Source organism: Hemicordylus capensis, chromosome 1, assembly GCF_027244095.1.
Source record: "Hemicordylus capensis ecotype Gifberg chromosome 1, rHemCap1.1.pri, whole genome shotgun sequence".
NCBI lineage: Eukaryota > Metazoa > Chordata > Lepidosauria > Squamata > Cordylidae > Hemicordylus > Hemicordylus capensis.
In genome coordinates this window covers 293102101-293126289 of record NC_069657.1, presented here as the reverse complement: position 1 = coordinate 293126289, position 24189 = coordinate 293102101, and the positions used below count along the sequence as shown (strand labels likewise).

General features: G+C 41.4%; 1 protein-coding gene across 2 annotated transcripts in view; it reads left to right on the top strand.

Moving 5' to 3' along the window:
* CSMD1 (CUB and Sushi multiple domains 1) overlaps positions 1-24189 on the top strand; it is a 1678033-nt gene that overhangs the window by 326398 nt on the left and 1327446 nt on the right. The window lies entirely within an intron of this gene.

Sequence of the window (24189 nt, the reverse complement as noted above, 5' to 3'; positions counted from 1 at the left end):
ACAATGGGGAAGCCAAAGAGGATCTGTCTTGTGCAGTTAAGCCTATTGTATACAATAGGGAAGAAGATGCAGTAATCTCCTAACAGGACAAGCAAGTTGGTCAGGGCTTGACATGTGTGGAAGGCCACCATCCCTCTCTTCCAATCAGAATTGTTGTACAATCAAGCCAGTCTGAACATACACTAGTTCCATGCGAACCAGAGAGCTTGTGCTTCTCAGATAGCAGCCGCCCTTCCAATGCCTCCCTCATGACAAATTCCTTGTGAAACTGATATGTTATGGAGATCTGCTGTTCAAATGGGAATGGGAGTAAATAATCCATTGGACTTGCCAAATTGGGTGCGAGGGGTGGCTGGGTTCAAAGAACACTTTAGAGTGCAGCCTTGGTACGTTATTCATTTTGGTGTACCACAGCTGATTTCTGTGTTATAAACACTAACTTTCATTCTCTAATACCTTCTGCTTCTTTAGAAAACTGTTTCTTTCCAGGCATTTTCTACTTCCAGAGTGAATTCACAGTTACAGTTTTGCTTTTTGCATGCCCTGTTACACAGCTACTGTATACACACTGCAGAAATGCAAAGATAGTTGGATGGGGAAAGCACAAAAACAAGATTCCATCCAAATATCAGTATTTGAGACACCATCTAGCCTGGAAAATGTTTATTTGCCTTTGGCTTGAAATTTATTTTTAAAAAAGAAGAGTCTGGGCAAGCTTGTAAATTAAGGCTAAATAATTTACTCACATATGTTCATTTAACAGCCTGTACATTTAACAGCACCATTAGCTCCCACTTCTATCCCTATCCCTCATGGCAGCAGGACGGAGAAACAAGCAATTGAATGTTCATCTTTGCCCCACCCCCACCACACACACAAAAGCCCCCAAACTTAGAAATCTAGTATGACATTGGTACGCGATAGCTGACACAGAGAGGCGATTCACACACACGTGCAAAACTGGGCTAAGGGAGGCCAGTCTGGTTTTGCACACACATGTGAACCGCCAGGATTGGGCCGATCCTGACGGCTACATGGCAGCAAACCCGCCTATTTAGCTATCCTTGAAAATGAGATTAAGGGAGCGAGTGCAACCTTAACCTCATTTTTTTGCTCGTGTATCAGCCACGTCTGCTTGCAGCCATGGCTGGCACACTCAGGGAAGGGAGGGGGATTGCCACAATGCACCGCACATTCACACGGTGCATTATTTGAGCTCTGGGGGGCAGGGCCATGCATGAGCTGCTGGGAGAGCCTCTGGTCATCTGGGCGGGTCATCTGGGTGCTGGTCATCTGGGTGCCCAGGGAGGACGATTGTCTGTGGGGAAGGTACATTTCACCCGCCTTCTTCACAGCCTGCCCATGAGCCCTTCTCACGGATCATGAGAAGAGGCTCCTAGAGTTGTAATTGGAAGAACTGTTTTTCTTGGTACATACAATTCAAAGTTGTTCATCTTTCTCAATAGAAAATTGACATTGCAGACTGAAAGGGACATACAGAGGAGCTCTTAGCCATGGGCCTAGGGGATTTGGTCCTTGATCTCCTGTCTCGGGGGGGGGGAGGGTTTCCAAATGTTCTGGGGGCCTTCCAGAGGCCTGTCACCACCCTGCACCTGCGGGGTGGTGGCAGGAGCTTTCCTCCTTCTGTTTCTGGAGGGGTCCTAGGAGGAGGCACAGAGGGAAGTCTGGGGGTGCTTCTCCAGGTGCAGAGGGAAGCCAGGGCAGTGGGCAGGAGGGGACCACAGGCATGGCCCAAGCAGCCACGGTAGATCATTCCTGGCTGGCCAGAGGAGGAGCCACTGCTGCCTCCACACAGGGCCAATCAGGAAGGGGTGTCACAGGGCTGCGAGGGACGCTTGGCTGCTGACTCCCTCCATCCCTTGGTAGCGCAGTAGAGGAGCACAGGAGGCAGTGCAATGGGGTGCATTGAGTGGGTGCGCGTGAGGCATGCTAGTGCTCTCTCTGCCTGAAGAAGTTCTTTCTCCCCACCAAGTCCAACCTCTTGCCCAGCAGCCACAGTCTCCAGGGGCACCTTCAGTCAGGCATTTCAAGGGGGGACTTCGTGGTGGGGGTACATCACAATGGGGGGCCTTGCAGTGAGAGGGCTTTATGGTGGGGTGGGGTTCACCGTGCAGGGGGGGGCTCTGAAGCTCTTCAGGTCCTGCCTTCAAAATGGCCTGGGTGCACCACTGGGGAGATATACTTGTTACTGCTTCACTCCCCTTTTTGACCTATAATGGTAGCTAAAATGAGAACACCATGTTATTGTTCTGGAATTTTCTGACCTATGTATAACTGAAAGACAAGACCACTTCTTCTTTACGTCTAAAACAAAAGACAAATTGCCTTAATGGATCAAATTAAAGGGCCAACTGGCCCAGTTCTTGGTCTCCAACACTGAGCGCACATATCTCTCTGGAAAGGTCATAAACCAGCCATGGTGGAGATGTCCATTTCCCTTTTCTGTCACCAATGCATTGGCTGTGAATAGGTGTGTTACAGAGGACAACAAGAACCTATTACTCAGAATGAGCATCAATTGCTTCAAAAGAGGTCAGTCAGAGTAAATATTGTGCCTGATGATGATTGTAATATGAAGCCCTGGAGAATATCTCAGAGGATGGGTACAGAAAACACTGAGGGACACTTTGGGGAAAAAAGCATTCGGAAACACAGCCTAATTTTAAAGGAAGAACCATGACCTGCCTTTGGGATGCAGATTAGGACCTCTGCAATTTAATTTCTTAATTTAAAAAAATGGTTGAAATGTAAGTATTAAGAGCAGCTACAGAATGAAGTCAATTTCAAGAGTAACTGAAGGATTTCTTTTTTTCTTTCTAATTGGGTGAAAGCATTAACACAAATTGAGTGCTGAGATGATTTCTAAAAAGTGAACAGTGATGAATTGCCTCCCAGGGTTAAGATAGTTTGTTTGTTAAGAGTTTGTTTTCATTACTGCAGTAGAATAAGTAGAAATTTGCAGTATTTTTTAAAAAGTTTCCCATACTTGTTCTTGGCTGAAGAAATAGAGATATATCCATCCTTCTATAAAATATTTAGTAGGAGTAGAATGAAATCCATTTTTAATGCACAGATACATTTCTGAAATGAAATGTAAGAATGTGTTTTTATAATTTATTATGAAACATCAATTCATACAATTGGCTTTGTGTAAATGGCTGGCTGTGGTAGAATTGTCCATATGGATCTTTGCATTTTGAGTTCCAGTGCTGAACTGGAAATGTCTTTTTGGTGAACTATTTTTTAAAAAATGAAAGCAGTCATCATGCATTTCTATTTTACGTATTAAAAGGGTCATAACTAACATTATTGGCAGCAGCTCTGTTACTCTCTTGACTCTTTTAATTACTATTTTAGATGCATCCCATACTGTGCCATTCCTGGCTGTAGAGTAAATGTTTGCACATATCCTCATTCACATAAGTGTACACTTATAGATATGCTCAGAGCTTGTCCTAGTTTGAGATGGGCCCTGGAATAAAGCCTTGTGAGGCCCATGCTGGATCCCTGTGCCACCCCCATGGAGCCAAGCTGTGAGGTTTATGGCTGAATTGAGAGGGGTGACTCAGCAGTGAGTGGTAGTTGCTCCCATCTTCTCCATGGATGCATGGGTCATGCATGCACTTGGTTTTGGTAGCAGCTCCTTCTCCCCTCTCCCAGGGGAGAGGAGAGCTGGTCTTGTGGTAGCAAACATGACTTGTCCCCTTAGCTAAGCAGAGTCTGCCCTGGTTGCATCTGAATGGGAGACTTGATGTGTGAGCACTGCAAGATATTCCCCCCATGGCATGGAGCTGCTGCTCTGGGAAGATCAGAAGGTTCCAGGTTTCCTCCTGGCTTCTCCAAGATAGGGCTGAGAGAGATTCCTGCCTGCAACCTTGGAGAAGCCGCTGCCAGTCTGTGAAGACAATACTGAGCTAGATAGACCAATGGTCTGACTCAGTATATGGCAGCTTCCTAAGGAGGGAGAAGAGGAAGAGAGAGTGGAGTGAAAATGATGGCCCTCATTTGCTGATGGGGATTGGCACAAATGGAGGGAATCATTTGAAGTCCACTCCTTCTTCTTCTCCTCTCCAAGGCAAGGAGCAGGAGCTGCTATTCCTGATTCCACTTTTTCACTGATGGAAAATTAGTAAATGAGGGAGAGAATCTTCTTTGGTGTGATGGCAACTGCAGCTTTTAGCCTCTGACTACTGTTGTAGGGTAGGAGGAAGAGGACCTGCCACCATGTCCCCTCATTAACTGAAGCAGAAGATGGAAAGAGAAGGAGATGTTGTCGAAGCCAAGACTCATGTGGTGGCGGCAGATCCTCCTCCTCCTTATACCACCTGCATTGGTGGATAATCTCTTTTCCTGTGTCACTACAGGGTCCTCTTGGACTTTAAGATGGGAGGGCAGAAGAATGCAGTGATGACACAAGCATCTCAACCACAATACTTAATCCACCACTGCCTTCTCCTGGCACTCTGCGACTGGGAACATTCCCCAGAGGTCCTCTAATTCACGGTCATGATGGCTGTAAGCAGTACAGAAATTCCTTGAAGAATCTTGGTTTCACTCCTTAAAACAAGGTGTAAATATAGAGGTGCCTTCCCATGATCCCCACTGAGCTGCAATCCTACTTACAGCATCACAGTTTTGCAAATTATGATCATGTGAAGTCACCAATCATCAAGTTGGGCCTCATGAACAGTAGACTACTGAACTGATGTGAATGGGAAGATGGATGCAGTAATATGGGGGGAAATTGTCTTGCTTCCAAATGCTACCTATTAAATGATGCTATGACTAGGAGAGTAATATCCAAATTTATAACAGTGTTCTTTTCACACTAAAGAGTAAACATGGTAGCATATTTGTGCATATGATTAATCACTGCTTCCTGCCATTGGGACATAAATTTACTAAGGAAGCCAATTAAGAAGAAGATGGAACAAAATGAAAATGCTTCAACTCTCCTAAGAGTAATGCTATTAGCAGGAGACAGCTTAGACAAATAGTATGCTAGAGCAGTGGGTCTTGAGCAAAATAACAACAACAATATTTTTCTACAAATTATTTATTTCTTGTTTACACAGTCAGACAGGTGTTATTGAATGGTTTGTTTTATCCAGACATCGAGTCCTTCCCAAGGACCTGGGATGGCTGAATTTTATTGTCAATTGTTATAGATATCGTCGCAGAATATAGGCTGTTCCCAGTAAAGTAAATGTGAGACCCACCTCTTTATTTTGCTCTTCATCCCAAGAGTTCAAGAGAGTGCACATAGTGTTATCCTATCTTGACAACCACTGTGTAAAATTAGCAAGCCTGGGAGAAGGTGATTTGTCAACAGCCAACCAGACTGAGCAGGATTTCAGATCTGGATGTGAGAACTAAATATGTATACAATGTTTGTGTGTATATATATTTAGTTCTCACATGAGCACTTCAGTTTTTTGCAATTTGATGAGATCTTGCTCAAAAATTGGTCTATCAATTCTGACCTTTCTCCCCAGCTGGGCATCAAAGATGATTCATGTTTTGAGTGTGGAATCTTGTTTATAGTTTATGGCAGTTCCTTGATAATAATTGGGTTTGAATAGTTTGTTACATTTATTATTATTTCTTGTTTAAACAGTCAGACAGGTGTTATTGACTGGTTTGTTTTATACAGACATCGAGTCCTTCCCAAGGACCTGGGATGGCTGAATTTTATTGTCAATGTTGTTGCTGTTGTTATAGATATCGTTGCAGAATATAGGCTGTTCCCAGTAAAATTGCTTTTTGTAATTGGCTGATGGTGATTTCTGTGGCCCCGATGGTGTTGAGGTGCTCTTCAAGGTCTTTTGGAACTGCGCCCAGGGCGCCAATGACCACTGGGATTATTTTGGTCTTTTTCTGCCACAGCCTTTCAATTTCAATTTGTAGATCTTTGTATTTGGTGATTTTTTCTATTTCTTTTTCTTCTATTCTGCTATCTCCTGGTATTGCTATGTCAATTATTTTAACTTGTTTTTCTTTCTTCTCAACTACAGTTCTATCTGGTGTATTGTGTGGCAGATGTTTGTCTGTTTGTAGTCGGAAGTCCCATAATATTTTTACATCTTCATTTTCGACCACTTTTTCAGTTTTATGGTCCCACCAATGTTTGGCTACAGGTAGCTTGTATTTTTTGCAGATGTTCCAGTGTATCATCCCTGCTACCTTGTCATGCCTTTGTTTGTAGTCAGTGTGTGCAATCTTTTTACAACAGCTGACTAGGTGGTCCACTGTTTCATCTGCTTCTTTACAAAGGCGGCACTTGCTGTTTGTTGTGGATTTTTCTACTTTTGCTCCTATTGCATTTGTTCTTAGTGCCTGTTCTTGCGCAGCCAGTATTAAACCCTCTGTTTCTTTCTTCAAGTTGCCATTCTTAAGCCATTGCCAGGTCTTGGTGATGTCTGATTTTCCACTTATATTGTGCAAATATTGACAACAACAATATTTTCTACAAATAATAATAATAATAATAATAATAATAATAATAATAATAATAATAATTATTATTATTATTATTATTATTATTATTTTCTACAAATTGTAAAAGTTTATTGGGAATCCAGCAAAGAACTGTTGGGATATGCAGCAGAGGACCACTTCGGAACTTACAGCTCATGGTAAAAAACTGATGTATGAATGGATTCACAAGCTATAGTATGGTAAAAAGGATCATGCACATTTCTGTCATGTGGAAATCTATGGGCTACAGTGCAGAGATGGGCAAAATACTCAGAAAAGGTATTTTAGATACAAAATACAAAATACTTGATAAACAACCAATAAAATACAAAATAATATTTCAAAATAATCTTAAAATACAAAATACAATTCCTGAAAAAAGGAAACAATTTTGAGATATTTGTTTCTTATCCAAAGTTGTTTCCATTTCCTTTAAGCAATATGAGTTTTTCAAAGATTAAATCATTCAATTTGTACCTTCTGGGGCTGTGAATCATTCCTTCCTGTGTTCTTATGGCAAAATCCAGTCCCCAGGACAGACACAGGTGAATTCATCTATATGTATTCATTGTTTATTTTTCTAGAAATCACTCTTCATCAACAATTGATCGTATAGTTTTAAAAATGGAATATACTTTTCACTCTGTAAATTGAAGCCCACAATCTAAAATAAAAATCAAGTAACTTTTTACATGAATTAAATTAATCCTCTGGCAGAGCTACCTTCCCTGTTCTTTATAGAACCAGCTGGACCCAAAATATAGCCAAAATGCGTTAAAACATCTTTGGAGCATGCAGCCGGAGCAGGCATATAAAGAGACAGAATGGAGCATGCTTCCAGCCAGATCAAGTTTAAAACAATCAAAAGCTAGTTTATTTAAGTAGCTATAAAAGGTAGGACAGTTCACAGGCAACCAAAGCAAAATGGTAAGAATGCACAACCGAGATACCTTTCTTCCTATCTTCCTATCTGGTGACAGGAGATTTGGTAGCTCTTAGGTCTCAAATTGCAGTTCAGAGAACAAAAGCTTGCATCGTGTTGAAGTCTGTACGTTCCCAGGAGCCATGCAGCCTGGTCTGAGCTAACAAAGCTAAACTAACACCAAAGAAGCATGTTGGAAACAGCAACCTCAAGAGTCCTCCCCTCACCTAACTTGAGGTTAACTATCCCCTCTTGGAGAACAGCAAAACAATCAAAAGCTTAATATTTCTCCCTCACAGTAGATTTTTCCAAACAATAGGAACAAGTTTCCTGACAAACAAGTGAGAGACAATAAATCCACAAAAGCGGTGGGCATGGGCCCAGACCAAAATTGGTTTTTGGAATTGAGGGAAGTTCTGATATGAAACTGGAATGTGTTTTTAAGCCAGACAAAGGCCCATTCTGTCATATCTCCCCCCCCCCCGCCCGGCCGCCAAAAAAAACCCATGTTCCAGTGGGGAAAGTGTTCTGTTGCTGGACACTGCTGAAAATGGGACAACACACAACAGCCAAAAGGTCAGGGTGGCTTAAACATCACCAGTGAGTTTTGGGGAATACTAGACTCAACTAGTATTCTAGACTCAACTAGAGATCCAGTGTGGTGTAGTGGTTAGAGTGCTGGACTAGGACCGGGGAGACCCGAGTTCAAATCCCCATTCAGCCATGATACTAACTGGGTGACTCTGGGCCAGTCACTTCTCTCTCAGCCTAACCTACTTCACAGGGTTGTTGTGAGAAGAAACTCAAGTATGTAGTACTCAAGTAGTATGTAGTATGAATGTAGTAGTATGTAGTACTCGTATGTAGTACTCTGGGCTCCTTGGAAGAAGAGCGGGATATAAATGTAATAAATAAACAAACAAACTTATCATGTAGCCAAGCCTATGGTACATACTAGGAATAGCAGAACAAAGTACCAAACATACACAGGATCAGAGTCTCCAAACACTTCCCATAAAACAAACATGCAAAAAGCATAGAAAAGCATTTTCAGCAATCGGCACAGCAGAGAAATGCTTGACAAACAAGCAGAAGGTTGCCAGTTCAAATCCCTGCTGGTACTATATTGGGCAGCAGCGATATAGGAAGATGCTGAAAGGCATCATCTCATACTGCGCGGGAAGAGACAATGGTAAACCACTCCTGTATTCTACCACAGAAAACCACAGGGCTCTGTGGGTGCCAGGAGTCGACACTGACCTGACGGCACACTTTACCTTACCATGACAAAGCATTTTCAGCAATAAACATTTCTCTTATTCATACAAGGCTGTGTGTAGGCAGTTCCAGGCACCTCAGAGGCAAGATGCCTCCAAATATCAGTTGCGGGGGAACAAGAGCAAGAGATGGTATGCCCTCAGCTCTTGCCTGTAGGATTCTTAGAGGTGTGAAACCGATGCTGGACTGGAAGGGCACTCGACCCTACACATAGGAAACATAGGCCCTTTCCTCAGCCACACAAACATAAGGATTCTCAGTTTCTCTCACCTCTTTGCAATTGGGAAGGAAATGAAAATTGCCTACTCTCTCCCCCACCACAACCCTACAAAAGAAAACAGTACCCAGGATGGAACAGCCCCTCCATCCCCCAAATACCTAACAAACAGGGTAGCTTTTCACTGGGAATCAGACTTTGATTCCCAGTCAGCCCAGAGCCCAAAGTGTTTGCAAAGATTTTTTAATAAGATAAAATAATTATTTACCTCTTGCCTTCCTAACTGTGCTTTGCTGCTTGCTGTACTTAAGATCAGAAAAGGACAATGTGTAGGCAAAACTCAGTTAACCCACATGTCTGCAACCCCCACCACCACCACCTTCCAAGGGGGTGGAGCTGGAATTTGCATCCCAATGTGGGTGTTTACTGATCATTGAAAGACATTAGCCGGGTCATTTCAAACTGCTCAAGCCAGTTATCCCTTGCTTTTCTCCTTGCTATACTACTTCTAATCAGAGAATCAAATTCTACAGTGAAAGACCGTGCCCCCTAAGAACTTGCTTGCTGAATTGTTACAAAGACAACACTGCACTGATTGGGTTGTTCAACTGACTGTTGAACATACAAGCTTGCTGATACTAATGGGCTGCTTGCTTGCAATAAAAAGGCAGCTCCTGAAGCAAAAAAAACCACACCCCAAAGCAATGATTGGCTGATGTATTTTGGTTTCGGCAATGTATTTTAAAAATACAAAATACCTGAACAAATGTATTACTACATGCATACAAAATACATGTATTTTGGATACTGCCCATCTCTGCTACAGTGACAGTCTTAAAACAGGCATTATACTGTATATGAGAGATAATATATGATGTGATATATGATTAATAAACATAGCTTCACTATTTCTTTACTTAAACAATCCTTGAAGAAAGATTTTTCCACAAAATCAGTAAAAATATATATACAGCCAAATTCACTACCTGTTCTAGTACAACCTGTTCTCAGTTTTGTGCTTCTCAAGTTTGTGCATGTATATTTTGCTTGCTGCAGTTTCAATGTGACACACCAAAAGCACAACCTTCTTAAAGCTTTTATTTAACTGGAAAACCTTGCTAGTTGGTGAGTTAGTAGAAGTAATTTGACCTGTTAACCCTGCATTTATTTTCAGTGAATAGTCATGTATTTAGATTCTTGGAAGAGACCCTGATGAGTAGAAAGAAAGAAGAGGGGAAAGTAAGTTCATTTTATGAAGGACGTTTTCTTGTGGCGTGTCACCATGTTTTCAAGTTTAAGAAACTTTCTCATAATTAATTACAGACAAGTAAGCATTTTGAAGATAACTTGTGAAACAAGTTATCCTCAAAATGCTTGCTTGTCTGTAATTCATTATGAGAAAGTTTCTTGAACTTGAAAACATGGTGACACGCCATGAGAAAAGCAGTCGCTTTCAATCCCTAACTAACCACCTTTTAATAATGTAACTGCTAAGCTTAAATGATATGATGGATGTGCATTTCCTCTTTGAATGTAGAGATGTCATCTTACGTATGTATAACACTGATCTCCAATCAACCTTTTTTTCTTTTTACTCCATTCAGACATAGAGGGCAGCATCCAGACTAATTGATTAATCCAGACTAGGTTGTTAATCCAGACCAAAGGTCTCAGACTAATTCAAGCAGCATTGAAATCATGGCTAACTTAGTCTGGATTCTTCTAGATACACCCCCTGAAGTTAAGGACAATTGGCCCTTGGCCAATGTACTTGTTAGCCACCATTTAGCCACCATAATGGATAACCTGTAGATGAAAAAGGGAAGGATAGACAGAAAACACACTAGATGTGTTCACATCTGATAGCAGCAAGTAAGTAGGAAGAAGCCATCCATTTTAGCAGAGGGCAAGCTTCTGCTGCTGCAGTGGTTTGTTGACATGCCATGCAAATCCAGAAATGTCAGGTGGAGAATGTTGGTAACTCACCTCAACCGGACATTGTCAGTTTCAAATGCTGAGCTGAAGTAGGTCACCAACATTCTCCACCCATCATTTCTGGGTTTGCACAACACAACAACATGCCCAGTGGGAACCAGTGGCTCTTTCATACCTACTTGCTGATGTTACATGAAAATCCACCCATAATATTTGAATAGGAAATTTGAGCTACATGCTATTTTTATTGGCCTGATATACAGTATCTTTAAAAAGAGCACTGTCAGTCTTAAAATTTATCATTGACATACTGGCAAAGTGGGGGGAAATGTGGTGGTTGCTAGTTTTTAATAACTATGGTGCAAGGTATTTTAAAATCAACTTTAAACACTGTTGGTTACATATCTACAAACTGTAAAAATAAGATTATTGCAAAGGTAAAACTCTCCTTCTGGGTACCAGGTAATGAAGCTGTGCCTGTTAGATGAGATGTAAGACAGCATGGCACAGAGCAATCTGATCATGTAACGTGAATGAATGCTGACATTTTATAGTCTCATTATAGTTTTATGCTGAGCTTGTTTATGCCCCCTATGTAGCCTCTCAGAAGCATCTGTTTGCTTTGACTGCGATATTGCAGGGTTGCTCCATCTTAAGGAATATTCTTTGCTTCTTATTTTATGGACTCTATCCTGCTCCATAAAAAGAAAACACACTGAATTCAACAACAGGATTTCCTTGCACTTAATAGAAAGGCTTTCTTTTGGGAATAGGGCTTCAGCACCACAAGCTATCGAAACCTTTGATGACAAAAACATAGGATCTTCCATTCACAATGTCTACTGGAGCTTTCTGTTTCCATAAACATTATCCAGCAGAGAACACATGAGAACAACTATTACATTTTCAAGAAAAGGTTCTGTTTTGATATGGCTGATATTGGCACCAGTTCAGTGTCTACTGAGCATAAATAAAGGCCATTCTTCTGCTGTATAGTATATGGTTACTGGGAAACTCTTGTCCAACTTTCACTCACCAAGCCGAATGCATTTTGCAGCAATTATTAAATGTGACAATTCAGTTGTTTATCTCACCGTGATTTCTGCAGACTCAAAGAGGAAGCAAAAACATATTTATTATTATTATTATTATTATTACATTTATATCCCGCTCTTCCTCCAAGGAGCCCAGAGCGGTGTACTACATACTTGAGTTTCTCTTTCACAACAACCCTGTGAAGTAGGTTAGGCTGAGAGAGAAGTGACTTATTTCTTAAGCCTCTGACAGTCCATCATACATCACTGATTGTATTTAGCTTGTTTAGTCGTATATTGTGCAAACCTGTTGTAGGACCGGATGGTGATGATGTTGCCAAAACTCACAATTACCTGATTTGGAATATGATGTAACCCACTTTTAATGCTCACATGTACTACCAATCACTCTCAAATGGCAAAATAATAATAATAATAATAATTGTTGTTGTTGTTGTTGTTGTTGTTTTAGACAAGTACATTTTGTGTAAAAATTACACCTGTGCAAATTCAGATTCAGAATTTGGATTTTATCTGAAATTGCCCAAAATTGGTAAAATCCAAATCCGATTTACTCCCTGAAAATAAGATCAGTAAAGTTGGAATTAATACTGAAAGATCAAAATTTATTTCAGAAATACTTTGGAATTGGGAATTTGCAATATGGTGCCATTTTTCCTCAAAGAGGCGAATGGGGAAATGGAAAAAAAATCAATACCTCTCCTATTATTATTATTTTATTATTTTATACCTCTTTTAGGGGCATATATTCTATTTCGAAAAATCCTTTCTGTTTCACCAAGGGGTCACTAGTTGGTCCTAGAGCCTGGAAACTTGCCACACATGTCAGGAAGGTGGTAAGCTGCCCCCACCTCACCCCACCCACAAGTAAAGTTTAAGAGAATTGGAGCATTCTGTGATTTTTGGTGAATTTTTGAAATTTTCATTTAAAATGGCTAAAAATTATGAAATTTGGCTTGTTTCAAACCAGAACTTTACCAAAAACTTCTGAAACCGAAGAACTTCATTGGACCATCATTCCACCCAAGTGTGGATGGAAAAGGGCGTACCTTTGATTTTATATTAATCTTTGTCTTCCTCATTGCAGAAACGCAGTCAGTAAAAGTGAAAATACTTTGAATGTTTTTGTTTGTGTGGTTACAAAGAATTTCTCACTTTCCCTTCTAGCCTTTAAGGGATTATAGGTGTGAATTATTTTTAATCCCTTTTAAAAGGTCTGCCTATTCCTGCAATGGGGAAGACAAAAATTAATGAACACTGAAGAATCCAATAGAGTTATTTCCTCTATAAGCAGCACCTGTTTCACAAATACTTCCTGATATAATTTCCAGATGTCTCTGGAAAAAGTGATTCTTAGCTATGATGTCATGCTGGTCCGTATAAAACATAATTGCAGATATAATCAGAGGCAAATAGTTTCCAAATTGCACAGTCTTTTATTCTTAAATATTTGAAAGGTTTCTGTTTTTCATTTATTATGTAATGAACTCATTAAAAAGTACCTCTAGATAAGAATATTGGTGATATTGACAATAGCTGACATGCAGACTAAATTACTCCTGAACAGTCCCATTGGAATCAAGTACTCTTTGGAGTAGCTCTCTACTAGTCTATCTTAGTCTGGATATGATGAAATATCTCTAGCAAATAACAAAAACAACATCTTTAGACTGGATATAAATAGCATAAGGGCTATGGACAGTGTCACTGTATGTTTAAATGCACTTCCCAACCCCATCTGAAACCTGAAAGATAAGAATACATGGAAACCAAGCATATTCTGTGACACAAGAAATAGCCTTGAGACCATATGTGGTTGCAGCATTATTTATTATTATTATTACTACTACTACTACTACTACTACTACTACTACTACTATTACTCTCCCTCTAGTGTTCCCGCTTACAGGAATTCCCAGATGTTGTTGACTACAACTCCCAGAACCCCCAGCCAAAGGCCATCACAGCTGGAGATGCTGGGAGTTGTAGTCAACAACATCTGGAATTCCCTGTTAGAGGGAACACTGATCGGCCAACATCCTAACAAAGGGCAAATGCTACATTAAGTGTACCAATGCTGTCACTGAGTTCAAGACTCATGCATGCAGGGAAGATTTCAATGACCCTCCTTTTCTTTTTGCTGTTTGCTACATGAACCTCAAGTGACATATTTTTGAGTGGTACAGAAGACTTCTAAGGGAATGGAAGTCATGGTAATTCTGCCCCCCACACAGGCATGGTGGTGCTGCATTAGAAAAACCCATCTGCACCTCTCATGTTGCACTCATACATCATTAGTCAGAATGTCTACTTTCATTCATTCATTCATTCATTCATTCATTCATTCATTCATTCACATATTGCACTTAAATAGATTAAGAGCCTTGCATGGAATGTAAAAGCACTTGTCCCTGTCTAGAATGCATGAGGAAAGAGCTATAGGGGATAGAGAAGGCACATAGAAAGTGTAAGGTAATGTAAGGAAAGGCACCATCATAAAAATGAATAATTGTTACAGCTGTGGAAATTACCTTTCTTCTTTTGAAATAAAACAGGTAGACACAGAGAGTGACTGATATATGCCACTTACAAGAGCAGTATACTCTGTCCCTCATAGCTGATCATGCCCATTTTCCATGCTCCTTCCTTCAAGTCAGAAGAGAATTCAGGTTGCATGATGGTATAGACACCTATTCAAAGAAGCATTCATTTTATACCTCTTTTCTATTTGGAAAAATCCTTCCTGTTTCACAAAGGGGCAATATTTCCACAGACATCACAATATCAAAACGTTATAATGTTTTTATAGTTATAGAAAAAGCATGAAAACTCAAGTGTCTTTTAAACAGTATGTAACACAGAGTCCTTTCTCACGATCTGTGAGAAGGCTTGAAGGGCTGAGGGGAGGAAGCCCCGAAAAGCTTACCTTCCCCAACAGACTATCCGCTCCTTGTTGTTGGGAGGGTGGATCACCCGCCCAGATGATTGCCAGTTTCTGCCTGCAGCAGGGAGGTTTAGGGACCTGGGGGGCCCAGAATTCCTATCTGCATTATGAGGAGTATGTTGACGCTAGCTGAGAGGATGCTGGTGTGTGGATGCCAGAGGATGCTAGCCGGGTTTTGCCTGCACATGAGAACAGCCTCCCTGTCTTACAAATTTCCCTTTTGCAATTTATTTCAAAACATTCAGAACTAAGGTTGTTGGAATAAACCTTTGCTGCCTATATGAATAATATGCATAAACTAATTCCTTCTTCCACTAATTACGAAGGTTCCAGAAAGTACTAACTATCCCAATCAGTGGAACTGAAAGCATTCTGAAAGTCTACTGCACTTTCCGTGATGAACTCCAACATTTTTATAATGTTTTTGAAATGGTACCATCCAGTATGGCTAAGAAAAATAAATCAGCTGTGTATTGTATCTAGTGTGATATCTAGTGCTGTGCAACATTTGTGACATGGAGCTCAGATAAGTGTACCTCCCCTGCGGGCCATCCACTCTGTTGTTCTGAGTGCAGAGACCATGAGCCCAGACATCCAACTGCCTTTGGCAGCGTGGAGGTTCGGAGTGCCAGGAGCATCATCCTGCCCCCTTGAACTCCCATTAGGCACCACACAAGTGTGTGGTGCATTATGAGGATTCCCCCAACACCAGCCAGGAGCCCCGCAGTCTCCCAGCCCCGGCTGTGAGCAGCCACGGCTTGCAGGCAATCAGAAAAATGGGGTTAACAGAGTGCTCGCTCTCTTAACTCTGTTTAAGAGGGTGGCTGGTTTGGCAGGTTTCCCGCTGAGGCTCCGCTGGTTCTCATGTGTGGGCAAGACCGGGCTTGGCTTCAGAACAGCCTCCCTGTTCTGAAAGGCTGATCGAGAACCTCACATTCTAATGAGAGGGTTTTAGTTAATATAGAGCTGAGTTTACTGGTGCTATACAAATCTTTTAATAGAATGAATAATTGTGTGATAAATGAACACAGGAAGCTGCTGTTTACTGAGTCAGAGCATTTTTCCATCTAGCTCATGACTGGCAGTGACTCTGCAAGGTTTCAGGAAGGAGTCTTCTCTGCTCACCTGGAGATGTCAAAGACTGAACCTAGGATGTTCTGCATGCAAAGCAGATGCTTTGCCGCTGAGGAACTATCCCATCCCTATCCAGAAGATAAGGAGCAGTAATGGACTGTGGCCATATTCAGGCATAGCTCTGAATTTTCTATTGGAACTGCCGAACTCTGGCAGTATGTACTATTCTGACAGATGACACATACAATATTGACATGATTCATTCCTCCAAGAGAACATTACCCACTGTTTCTTTTGATAGTCTTATAAACGTTAATACTTTAATGCTGTGTAAATACCTCTGTGAGATATTCAATTTTAGGAGTCATATCGCAATCTGTAGCCTTAAAATTATCTGTAGCCTTTAGCTTCAGATGTGACACAGATTGTTCTGGGACATCATGCCTTTAATGTGTAATCCCACCAATTAGCTTTCATTCTATTGATTGCCAGCTACCAATGCCATTATTCATATGCCTCATTCCTACACCATTGCTTGGTGGATCTGAATTATATTAGAATGCAAAAAGTAAGAATGCTTGATCAATCAACTCTTGGGGCATGATCCACTTGTCCTTTGAATGCTTCCCATGCTCCTGGGAGACCACAACTTGATTCATTTGGCTTATAACTTATAGCAAATTAGCAACAAAGAAACTATATTTTTATGAAACTGAAATACACTAGTGTATGCATATTGCTTCTTTCACCTAAAACACATCTCTTAGTGATTCTAGTGACCTTTTGAGGTTTTAGCAGGGTGAATGTGACCCTTGTGCAACAACCTGTCTAATATACTGAAGTGCCAGCTCTTTTTGGATTCAACCCAGAACATTCCAATAACTGGCTTTAAATACATTCCATCATGTTCACGGCTTCCTTATCCAGGTCATTTTCTGATTAGATTGTGCTGCTGCCTGTCAAAAGGCCAGGGGCCCATAGCCAACTTGCAAGCAAACTGACAACTTCAAATTGACAACAAAAGGTCTGCTCTCATCATAAGCATAGCGGAAGATTTGTTTGAGCCTAGTCTTGAGGTCCATCTGCAATGCAATCTTGCTAAACATTAATCTCAATTTGATGTCAATTTAATGTACAGTTCCAGTTTGCTTGATACAGCGTTAGGTGTTGCTTCTAGTTATCTCAACACCGAATACCATTCAAAAGTGTAGTTTACAACAACATGTGTGTGAATATTCATTTCCCATTATTGTTTTGCCATTATTGTCCTTTGCTATTATGGTGCTGCCTTTGTGTGGAGCTACGTAGGTCTGTTTGGCTTATGACTTTAAAAAAATGTAATTCAGACCAGATGCTTCAGTTCCATTTCAGGTATACTAGAGTTCCAGTGATTTCAGTGGAATTTAAGCAGCCAGGATTGTTCAACCTTTTGGCAGAAGGGACCACAATGCAATTTTCAACTTACTCAGGGGACAGTGAGCAAGTTTTGGAATAATAAGTCTAGAAATTTATAATACTGGGTGGCAGCTCCATTTTTAATAAGCTGTTATTTAAAATGCATTTATTAAATTACATTAAATAATCTGAAAATATTCCATTATACCCAGACCCCAAATAAGAGACAAGATAAGTGTGATGGTTTTAAACTAGCACCACACTCATGTCACAAATCTCTGATTGGGTCAGGCAAGCAAATTCTCAAAAGAGTTCCATTTTCAGATACCCATGGAAATTCCCCTTCACTACTGCACACCAAAAAAGTCTACCTGCACTCACCTGCCAGACCAGGGACTACACTAGTTAAGGACCACTACTGCTAAGGATCAAGGTTGCTGGAAAGGGGAATTGGTCTGAAGTACACAACAATATCCAAAATAAAAGGCCAACCACAGTATGTATGAAAACAATCCCTTCTTGACCCTAAATAGTCAACTGACTAATGAGAAATGAGTGGTCAGGTGTGTGCCGAGCTGAGCAACAAAAAGGCCCAAGCATGAGGAGGAACCAGCTTATGAAGAGATTGATTGATTGATTGACTGATTGATTAAGTGCCGTCAAGTCGGTGTCGACTCTTAGAGACCACATAGATAGATTCTCTTGAGGCCACTCAAGGCCACTCTTGATCCTGTTTCTAGGATTTTGTCCATCCTTCCGTGTGTGCATGCATCCCTCTCTCTTCAATCCACCCATGTGTGCATCATCCACACACACACAAAGCTCTGTTAGGGCTCCTCTCTTCTCTCCCCCCCCCCCCCGCCCCCAGAAACCAGAGCATGGCAGAACCTAGTGCAGGGCAGAGAAGAGCTGTTCAGTCATGCGCATACGCACAACAATCCCCCTTCTTTTTTCTATGCACCTTGAAGGCTGGTAATGGTGGTGGTATCAAACAAAGTCTGTTGCAGAGCTGGGTTGCTGCTGCTGACCACATGGCCACGCTATTGCAGCTCCACAGCCCAGAAGAAGGAAATAAATGCAGGGGGGGTTGCTCTCCCCACCCCAACAAATCACTCACTGCTGCTGACCCACAGCCAGTGGCTCTCCCCCTGCCTCTTCTCCCTCTCATTATCAAGGGCTGTACATGATCCCTGATCTAGAACCTCATATTCTGATGGGAGGATTTTAGTTTTCCTGGGAGGATTTTAGTTTTCCTGGATTAACCTAATGATATAAGCATGGTGGGGTAGCAGGGGGGGGCACAGTGCACATGATATATTGGGCAGGATGAATTAAGGAAGAGAGGGAAACTTAGCTGCAAGCAATATATGAAAAAAAGAATGCATGTAACTGAGTGATTTTTTTTTTCAGTGCACTGTGTCAGGCTACTTGTTTTTACAATTGTGTATTGTTACTAGTATATTTTAAACAACTGGCATATCCCTGCAATCAGTTCACAAGGATTAATTATTCTAGTAATAGGAACCGTCTGATAATTGGAAATATTTGCATAATCATTTGGTCTGCTTAGTGCTGAGCTGCAGAGATGGCTGGTGAATCCTGGGACTGGGTAGGCAGCAGGCAGGGCAGGTGGAGGGCGGAGCCAAAGTGGGCAGCAGCAACATTGGTGGGTGGAGCTGCAAGTGGGGCATTGCTAAAACACTTCCTCTCTGAAAAAAGAAAAGCACACACAACCTTGATAGTGCTGCCCAGAACAGAACTCATTCTGCGCATACATATACATATACATATACATATAACATAAGAACAGCCTTGCTGGATCAGGACTAAGGCTTATCCAGTCCAACATCCTGTTTCACATAGTGGCCCACCAGATGCCTCTGAGAAATCCACAAGCAAGAGCTGAGGGCATGCTCCCTTGCTGTTGCTCCCCTGAAACTGGTATTGAGAGGCATCTTATGTGTTTTCTGTAAAAACCTAGTTTTAAAAAGATGCAGCATGTCTACTTATAAGTAAAAAAGCCCAATACATGGTACTATACATAAGAAACTAATGCATGCAATAGTTTTTGTGCCTAATCAAAACGGCAATTTCCTGTTTCCCTGTTTCCCTTGCTCAAACAGAAGATCCACCCTGGCTCTCACTCTGACTTCTCTGATTGGGCAGCAGCAACTGACAAAGCTGTCAATCAAAATGGTGGCTTCTCATTGGTGAGTGGGATGTTCTGAGCCCCACCCACCTTCTGAAAACAAAACCAAGCCTTTCCTTTGGCTGTTGCCTCTTTTATATATTAATGCTGATTGACATGCTCAGCATTACAATGCAACCTCTTACCGTTGCCCACTTTATGAAAACATTGCTGGTTGGAGAGGCAAGCCATAGGGAAGCGGGAAGGAGGCACCACCCACTCTGCCCTTAGTGAAGAGCTTTCCCAGCTAAGCTGCCTGTTCTACAGATGCTGTGAACATTTGAGTGGGGAATACTTGCCAAAGTAAATGTCCCTGCTTAAATGCTCATGAACAGGATCAGGGCAAACAGATCCCTCTTTTCAGCCTGTTGTAAACAGGGCAATTGGGGCTGTGCTCACGCTGTGAGCCATTTCCACCTCCCCTCCCCTTTGCTTCCAAGGGTCCTCAGAAACTTACCTTGGGGCAGTAAAAGACAAAGGCAGCAAAAAGCATTCCACCTCCCAGTGGAGTGACTTTTCTCACCAGGAGTGTCCACCTTCTGCTGCAGAATAAGTTGGTTGGGACACAGGAAAGCTGGTGGTGGTGATGGAGACATTTGCAAGCAGTGTGCACATTTTGGAGTCCTTTTGGTTGTGTACAGTAGGATGCTTTCACCTATTCCAAGAGCAAGAATGTTTTGATAAGACAGTGAAGCCTGTTCAATGATCTGGAAGCCATGCATTATTAACGATTGGGAGGTTGTCCCTGCCCACAACTTCTACTTGCTGATTAGCTATGTGTGCTCAGAGCCTGTGTTTGTACAACCTGTATGTGTTGCAGGCTTTGTATTAATTAATTAGTATTACTAATCAAGCAAAAAATAGGTTTGTGCTGAAAAGTCTACACGTGTGTACTACTTGTCTGCATATTGGCTCTATGTAATACATAGAGGTGGAGGAGGTAAGTAACAAAAGTGGGCAGTATCCTGTTTTCACTTCCATACGTTGACTATACATGGATTCTCAGTGACTGAACAGACCTGAAAAAGATGCTTTCAAAGGATTTAAAGATATGCTTTTAATCACCATTGATGCCTTTCCCCCTCCTTTTAATTGTTACCTGTTCTGGGCGTTCTGAATGGATGCTTTAAATACAGGGATCACAAACCATTCCCTGTTCAGCCTGTGAATGTGACAACATGCTTATAGTATTGTATGTATCTTTCCCCCCCCCACATTTCCCAAGATGTATCTTTAAAACTAGAATGGATCTGATTTCAGAGGTTTTCAGTTCAATTCAGTTCAGACAGCTGGTGAGGGCTATGAAAGTAAATGGTTTGGGGGGAAAATTCTTCAAAAGTAGTTGAAATAAGAAAATAGAGATCAGGGTGACCTTAACTGGAAGAATTAGATTTGGTGCAGAATTCCTGTTAAGGAATGTGGAACAGTGATATGGTTTGTGTACACCTATATAAATAAATTATGTACTGCTGTCCAGAAAGGCTATGAATGCCAGTCTTGGTAAGTCACCAGCTGTGATCTGGAAATCTCTCTGTAACTGCCAATGTGCCTTGAGAAAAGACTGACGGACAAGCAATTAATAAGCTTGGACATGTATATATGATCCCCTCTAGGATATATCTTGCCTCTGAGAAGATTACATCAGGTGAATATTTTGGGATTTTAATGGTGAAGGAAAACATTTCCTAGGTATTTCTAAAAGATCAAAAACCTTGAGTAGTACTTCTGTTCTCAGCCTCAGGTCTGGAGGGACTTTTTTGTGTCAGGAAAAAGCTCAGCAGATAAAAATTCTGAAATGGTCACTGACAGGCCTCTGAAGAGCCTCTTAGATATACACCTAAAAGCTGTGGGATATGATGTAGTGTTTCAGCATGAGGAAAGCTGAAAATCTTCATTACAACTATGGCTTTTGAAATATTGGAAGTACTAATAATGGGGAGGAGACTGGAATAGTAAATTAGTAAATTAGAATGGGGGAAATGTAACTTCCTATTACCATGGTCACTAATCATTACCTTCATCCAAAGAATTTGACACCACCTGCTTCTAATTAGACCACCTTCTAAATGGCAGCTACTGCTTGCATTACTGATTATTGACTGATGCCCTACAGGTTTCTGGGGGTAGAGCATGAGCTCTGTCCTTACAAGAAACCAGGGGAAAGAGTATATGAGGCTTGCCTCACAACACAGGAACTGGGGGTGAGGGGAGTGGTTTTTGCTTCTCTCCCCTCCTTGCAAAATCCCTTTTTTGTATCCAGGAGATATGAGTGATATCAAGGAATTCCTCTAATGGTGCTATTCATAAGATATCCTGTTCCTTAGCACTTCAGGGACTCTAAGAATAAAAAACAGAGCTCACTGCTATGCACCAGATATCTTTCTCTCCCCTCCACACACACTATTTTTATTCCAGTTAGATTGCCTGTGTACTTGCAAGAAAGGAGAACTGGTTGTGATCATTCCTTTGATATTGCATGAATTATGACTCTGCTTCACTGAAAAACATTTCTTTGTGTGCATTCTTCTTGTTCTCTACCATTCCATTTACTGGTTGCTAAGCAACCACAACACCATAAATACTATTTGCATAAAGCATTAACTTTTTAACTTATTGTTTTATTTTATGTCCTTTAAAAAACAGCAGCTTTTATATTCATAGCAGCCTGTGTTCAGATGGATAAACATCATGACAATATTAAGGGGTGCTATATCCAGCTGACTCACAATCTGAATTTATCATGTAGCATCACCCCCAACATTTCACCAATGAAAATAAGGACACTCTTTGGTACTTGGAACACCCTGTTATCAAAACAGGGATCACCGCCTGAACCTCTTCCCGATACCAAATGCTGAAGGCATTTTCCATTTTCTGTATGATGATCAATCGCTTACTAGTTGACTATAACATGATATTTACTTAAGGATGTGTAATAGATGATGCACATACACTAGGATCAAGATACACCCACCCTTCAGGGGCTTTAAAGTGACTGAAACTTGAAGAATAGTGACATGCACATTTACAATGGTTTTTAACAGATGTCTTCCTCAATATGTTACCCCCAATGAAACATGAGGATAGATATGAGGAAATAGGGAGTGTCCTGGTAATTAGGAACATTTGCAGCACCTGTGATAAGTTCCTTGCCCTCTAAAAATAAAAGGTTACAAATGGTTTTCTCCTACATAGGATAAACTTCACTGTGCAAGCCTGGTTTACTATACAGTATTTGCCTTCTTGACTCCCGATGCATCTCAGTGCTGGATTTAGGCACAAACTAAGTAAGCTAGAGGTTAGGACCTCATATTATAAGGAGTTCTGAATAATAAAAATAATTAAATTTTAAATGCCTGCCTGGAGGTGATGGATGGATGAGGGATAACAAGCTGTGGTGAAATTCAAATAAGATGGCGGTACTGATTGTGGGGGGTCGGGACTCAGGAGTTGGTTTAGATCTGCCTGTTCTGGATGGGGTTACTCTCCCCTAGAAAGAACAGATACATAGTTTGGGACTTCTCCTGGACCACATGCTCTCTCTGGTTCCTCAGACGGCACCCCGGCATTGTTCTCCTTTAGAAGGGCCAAAGGTTGGGGTGGGAACTGATGAGGTGATTCTCACACACCCTATCAGACAGAGTTGGCTCAGGTGCTGTATGTTATAGTAATTAAGGAGAGCAGAGCAAAAGATAAGCAGTCAGAAGGGAGGCTGGAAGAAGCCACTGCCACAGCTCCAATTGCTTTCCCAGTCCAGAAGGGAAGCGGAGTTGGGAAGAAGACAGACATTATCACGGGGTGTGGCCAGCGATGGGCAAGAATGCATGTCCCTCACACTCCCTGGTGGCAGCCTTGGCCGGCTGTTCCTGGGCTACCAGCATCCTTACGAGCGACACCCCTGGGCCTCACCATGTCGTAATCCAGCCCTGTTTTCAGACTGGGTCAGGCTTTGTGCAAACTTAAGTTAACAATGAGACAAGCACAAACCATTTTGGTTGTTCAGAATACTACCCGTTTTCTACAGTTTACTATTTCGAAGCTAATTGCATACTACCTATTGGAACAGTTGAAGCACTGAAAAGTCAAAGTCTGCTTCTCCCAGAACAAGAGATGCAGAAAACAGAACTTGCAGAAAGAAGTATTTAAATATACACTATTTTAAAAAATGCTTCAACAGGAAAACATATTGATGCTAAGTTTAATTTCTACATTAGCTTGAAGCATATGTGAACACTGATTTATTATTCCTTTAACTTTCTTGGGTTGAAAGGGAGCTGAGATATATATTTTTCAATGTATAGTGGCAACCCAATCATGCTGATGTATAATGGGTGTTTGAGCAAAGAGAACTTCATTAAAAAATAAAGATGGAATCCCACGCACTAGCAATTAAGGATTTTTGCCCTGGTACACAGCTAAAGTACCAGCACAGCAGGACTGGTCGCAAAGTTTGTTACAGTGTCAGAATATTAATTTTCATTCTTCCAAAAGGCTGTTTGAATACAGTCCAAGGCACCTGCTAACATTGGTGCCAGATTAAATTTGGGGGAACCTATCTCAGCCTTGCACAGGTCTGTGTAAAACCCAACAGCCATGCAGTGTGGGGTGAGTGGTCAGAGTGCTGGGCTTGGACAGGAGAAACCCCAGGTTCAAATCTCCACTTCAACACAAAGCTCACAAAGT